This window comes from Centroberyx gerrardi, chromosome 4 (assembly GCF_048128805.1).
Source record: "Centroberyx gerrardi isolate f3 chromosome 4, fCenGer3.hap1.cur.20231027, whole genome shotgun sequence".
Classification (NCBI taxonomy): domain Eukaryota; kingdom Metazoa; phylum Chordata; class Actinopteri; order Beryciformes; family Berycidae; genus Centroberyx; species Centroberyx gerrardi.
Genome location: NC_136000.1, coordinates 2,132,628 through 2,138,797, shown reverse-complemented (window position 1 = coordinate 2,138,797; position 6,170 = coordinate 2,132,628).

The following is a 6,170-nucleotide window of genomic DNA, read 5'->3' as shown; positions in this document are numbered from 1 at the left end:
GTTTCCTCACTGCTCCTCGTCTCTGTGACTGTCTGCTGGGTCAGATTTTAACTTACTGTTGTATTGTTTTTATAATGTATTTAAATGTTTTGTTTTATCTGTTTTGTCATTTATAATGTTTAATTTCTTCTGTTACACCTCCTTATTTGCTGCTCTCTTGGCCAGCTCTCCCTCACAAAACGGATTCTGAATCTCAAAGGATAAGGCCGGTGTTTTTTAATACATTTCTTACCGTCAACAAATCCTATGAAAATAACAAAATCAACAATGCGTTTGCTCTACTCCCGTTACTTTCTAACTTCCCACGTACCGTTTTTAGCCGTCAACCCGGAAGTCATTGGCTCCAATTGTAAGCTAAAAACCTTTAAATACAGCTCACAAAGACATAGTTTACATTTTAAAAATCGCTAACTGTTACCATGAAAAGTCAGACTGTTGTAGTTATTACCAAATCAAATTCAAATGGGAACAAATTCTTCATTACGCCGGGGACTATTTTCGGTGCTACGGAACTACTTTCCTGAGATCGCAAACGTGTTTACAGCCGGCTTATTAAGTTGTTTGGGGAAAAAGTCGTCCGGCCCGGTGCATCGTGATGATGAAATCGTTTTTTTTTATAGTTTTTTAATACAATGGAGTTCTATGGCTGCTGGGACATGAGGCTGCACTGGGCACCGGCTACATGGACGAGACTTGTTGGCAAAACAAAATCATTGCTGATTTTGTTATTTTCATAGGATTTGTTGACGGTAAGCAATGCATTAAAAAACACCGGCCTTATCCTTTAAATAAAGGTTAAAAAAATAAAAGTTAAAAAAAGGCAGATTTCACTCTGTAAGTGCTAAAAGTGCCGCAGCAGATCAGGAGCGAAGCTGATGAAAAGTCAACCGCTCCTTATTGAAATTTAAGTAAAATGCTGTTTCTCAAGTATTCTCAAGTATCAGTCAGTTCTCAATGTTTGGGTGGCGATGTGATTTTAGCTAGGTGTTCTATTCTATTCTATTCTGTTCTATTCTTTTCTTTTACCTGCTCACCCACCTAAACGCATTACCCTCCTTTTTATTGACAGAATAGTTTACCATCTTTTATGATGTAAATTCATAGTTTACAAATAAGTAAGTAACATAATTTCTGTAAGGACTGGGCCTTTTGAGGAAAAAAATAAATAAATTACCATAAATTGATGCTCTTCTTAAAACATAATTGTGTTTTTGTCTACAGTGCTGGTCGTTTGCCTTTTGATGGTCACTGACTGGAGTTTTTTTATTCACCGCTGCTGTCACCACAGTTCAGAAACACCAGATCCTGTTGGTGAATTACAACACTGCAAAGCTGCCGGAGGCTCCGAGCAGCATGGTGACCTTTGACCCCAAACACTGGTTTTTGTTTTCCCCCTCCGGCTGTTTTACTGGAGGATTTGTTGGAAGAAATCTTCTTTATTTGACAAAGTAGCGCTGTGTTTTTACAAGTCTCTGTTTTCCTCTTCTTCCACTGTGACCCTTTCCTTAAAAGTCGATGGTGCTGTGTTCAAAAAGCCAACACACACACACACACACACACTCCCATCGTGACAGAGTGTGTGTGTGGTCTTTACTCCTGTGTTGACACCCTGGCACGCCACCCACTACAGTACGCCTATATTTGGACTGCTGGCTGCTCTATCAGTACACACACACACACACACACACACACACACACACACACACACACACACTGGTTAAGATTAGGTCACATCACTGCTGTCTGGTAAAAAAACACCTAACTACACTTTTTGTGTTTTTTTACCACTGAATGTAAAGTTTTCATGGTCATTTCTGTGTTGAGTCTCTCTACCTAAATGACAAAAGTAGTGTTGTAAAAAAACAAAAAAAAAGTATTTTCTTGTACATATGGACTTCTCTGGTGCATATTTTTGATATTTACAGTTGTTTATGCATTGTTTAAATATGTGATAATATATTACTGCTTGGTCTGAAACTGGGATATACACAGTCAAACAGATCCTGGGATTTATGAGAGCTGAAGAAGAGAAGCCATGTTGAAATCACCTCCAGTCCTCAGTGGGTTAAAACCTTTGGTGTCCAGCAGCGACCTCATGCAGCAGTGACCTCATGCAGCAGCGACCTCATGCAGCCTCATGCAGCAGTGACCTCATGCAGCAGTGACCTCATGCAGCAGCGACCTCATGCAGCCTCATGCAGCCTCCTGCAGCAGGGACCTCATGCAGCAGTGACCTCATGCAGCCTCATGCAGCCTCCTGCAGCAGGGACCTCATGCAGCAGTGACCTCATGCAGCCTCATGCAGCCTCCTGCAGCAGTGACCTCATGCAGCAGTGACCTCATGCAGCAGTGACCTCATGCAGCCTCATGCAGCCTCCTGCAGCAGGGACCTCATGCAGCAGTGACCTCATGCAGCCTCCTGCAGCAGGGACCTCATGCAGCAATGACCTCATGCAGCCTCCTGCAGCAGTGACCTCATGCAGCAGTGACCTCATGCAGCCTCCTGTAGCAGCGACCTCATGCAGCAGTGACCTCATGCAGCCTCCTGTATCAGCGACCTCATGCAGTAGTGACCTCATGCAGCCTCCTGTAGCAGCGACCTCATGCAGCAGTGACCTCATGCAGCCTCATGGAGCAGTGACCTCATGCAGCCTCCTGTAGCAGCGACCTCATGCAGCAGTGACCTCATGCAGCAGTGACCTCATGCAGCCTCATGCAGCAGTGACCTCATGCAGCCTCCTGCAGCAGTGACCTCATGCAGCAGTGACCTCATGTGACCTCATGCAGCCTCCTGTAGCAGCGACCTCATGCAGCAGTGACCTCATGCAGCCTCCTGCAGCAGTGACCTCATGCAGCAGTGACCTCATGTGACCTCATGCAGCCTCCTGCAGCCTCGCAGTGTGAGCGGAGGTCGGCTGAGGACGAGCTGCAGACTGACCGGCTGTGTTTGGCTCCGGGCCGACAGCCAGCGTCCGGCTGCAGGCTGAACGCTGCAGGTCCCTGAACGCAACACAGAGCTATTCTGGTCCTGCTGAGCTGAGCAGGTCGACTGTCTTCACTAATGATGCTGCTGGTTAGTCCTGACCTGATCCTCAGACTGGACCATCTGGTTCCACTCCATCATCCAGCTGAGATTTCCTCCTCGTTAACCGTTTTGTGTGTGGGGGGGGTTGATTTTCCCCGAACCAATCACTAGTGACCGACGTATTTGAACCAATCACTAGTGATCGACATATCTGAACCAATCACTAGTGACCGACGTATCTGAACCAATCACTAGTGACCGACGTATCTGAACCGATCACTAGTGACCGACGTATCTGAACCAATCACTAGTGACCGACGTATCTGAACCGATCACTAGTGACCGACGTATCTGAACCGATCACTAGTGATCGACATATCTGAACCAATCACTAGTGACCGACGTATCTGAACCGATCACTAGTGATTGACATATCTGAACCGATCACTAGTGACCGATGTATCGGCCGCTCTGACGTCACTTCAGTCACATGATGCTGCAGCCAGTCAGCCTCTACATGGTTAGCAGACATTTACCAACTGACCAAGAATGACGTCCATTTGGACAAAAATATCGTCTTTGCAAATCTGTTGGTTAAGGAGGAGATTTCAACAAATCGGTTCTGCTGAAACACCAATGAAAAACTGTTGTACAAATGGTTCAAACTTTAGTCCCGCCCACATTATTCTTTATTCTCAAAATATTATGACTTTATTCTCGTAATATTATGACTTTATTCTCGTAATATTATGACTTTATTCTCAAAACATTATGACGTTATGATGATTTTTTTCGTGAAATATTGGATTTGTATTTTGCTGTCTAACAGATCAGAATGTGAAACGTCTCTCAGCCTCTTCCCTCCTGAGCCCCGGGGCAGGAAGCTCAGAGCGCCACATTCTTCCCATGAGGCAGCGGCTGCATAACGAGCCCCGGCGGGTCCGGGCAGGTCGCAGCTCCTCTCCCTCACCTCAACACAACTTTACTGTCCCGCCGCCAGCAGCGTGACCCGGGAGAGCTGGAAGCTGATGAAGGAGTAGAGAGACAGAAACAGGTAATAAATTAAGATTGTGTAAGATTATGCATTTCTGCTTTCTTTGGCCGGGGATCAGACGGTTTGGACAGGTTCCCTCTCACTGCCACACATCCCACAGTTTATATTTCTTCTCCCTTCTCTCTCCAGTTTTTAATTGTTCGTTTGAGTGAATAAACTAAAGCCAAACCCATAAAGCCTCGCTAAGTCAGCTGAGCTGTACCTCAGTCTGGACGCTGTGAGCAACAATCCTCCTGTCAGATATGAAAACTGTTTTTTTCTCTTTCAGAAGTGTGGACTGCCACTCAGAGGGGAGGACAGGGAGGTGGTGGTGTGTGTGTGTGTGTGTGTGTGTCAGGGTGAAAAGATTAGAAAACAGAGCCGTTGTTAAAGGTCAGGCTGATTGCGCTAACCTTTTCCTGTATTCAGCTCACAGGGTTATCGCAAACATGGCAACCCGGCTTCAAACAGGAGGACGGGATGGACGGGAACATTTAAGGCCCATTGTGTGTGTGTATGTTGGTGTGTGTGTGTGTGTGTGTGTGTGTGTGTGTGGGCGGGGGGTGGGGGGTGGGATGATGAGCAGGTAAGCAGCGCCAGCGTCAAACTGATATTTGCTTATGTATCAGGCTGATATTGATCTTTTATTAAATATCAGATATGTATCGGTCGTGTGCAGGAGAAATAAGGTTCCTCTGCATGTAAACGTCTCGGTTTGAAAAGTTTTCTTCCCTTGCATCTAATGATGAACTGCAGTAAAACCTGTTCCACATTTCAAAATTGCATTTAAGCACCTTTTCCCATTACAGGCTCTGTTTTAACGAGGCCAACTCACAGCCGCTTCACAACAGAAACAGAGTTGGGTGTGAATGTGATGCTGTAACCCCCCCCCCCCATACACACACACACACACACACACACACACACACCCGATCAAACACGTAGTTCCTCCTGCGTCCTGGTTGAGGCCTGCAGGCGTCTCGTGTTTATGGGACGCTCGGTGTTAAAACAGCGGTGCGTCAGCAGCCAGAAACTTCTCCGCTGTAAAAACAAAAGCAACTGGAGGAACCAGAGTGTGTTGGGTGTTTCCTCTGCAGCTCCACGCTTCACCTTCCCATGGATCTGACAGAGCAGATTCACCTGGAGACACACGGCTGCTCAGCACCAAGCAGCTCACCAAACCACACCAGCGTACCATCTTCTCCACGAACGTTTCCCCGGTCTTCATCAGATTCACCTGGAAGCACACAGGGCGAAGGGCGAACCGCACCTTGGGTTTTCACAGGCATTTTTCTAAAGAACAAAAGTAAAAAGAATTTAAGAAAGGTTTTGTAAACCTGTAGTTTGTTACATAACCCAGCAAACTTTTAAGGTCCATTCACATCTAGAAGGATAACTAAAAAACATTAAAGGTCCATATGATGTAAAGCAGGACTCCCTCTCCTCTGTGATGATAAAGGAGTTGGATGTGTATCTAAACATGGTGAAAGCATCAAAACTAAATCCACACAATCCATATTAGAAAAGCGAGCCTCTAAACGAGCCGTTTGGACTTCCGTAACTTTGTGGCGTCACAAAGGTTCGCTCATTATCATTTCTGTAAGAAATAATAGACTAACAAAGTGTTTTTTTCAAAGCGGTCGAGCGGTCGTCATCGTTTATTACCGGAGAGTTTTCCCTACCTGTAGCCGCCGGGCCGCGGCGTCTCACGTTTCGCTCTCGAAACGGTTAGCCAATCGGAACAGAGGGGTCGTTAATATTAATGAGCCTTAAAGACACGGCGACAGAAACGGCCTGTTCTTGGTAAGGCTCAGAGAGATGCTGGAAAATGAACGTGGAGAAATGGATTGAGAGTGTTTTTGGTTCATGACACCACACACACAGCTTTGAATGGACAGAAAGACACAAAACTCTGGACAGTGAGAATATGGAGCTTTAAACTGTCCGTGTCTCCACTGATTCTCCTTTGTCCTGTTGATCGGACTTTGCTCCACAGCAGTAAACAGGATTATGAATGGAATAGATCCATAAGAAACACACGGAAACAGATGAATCTGAATATTGTCTTATTTAGAACGAGGGCAATACTCAGATTATTGCTGTCCATGTAAA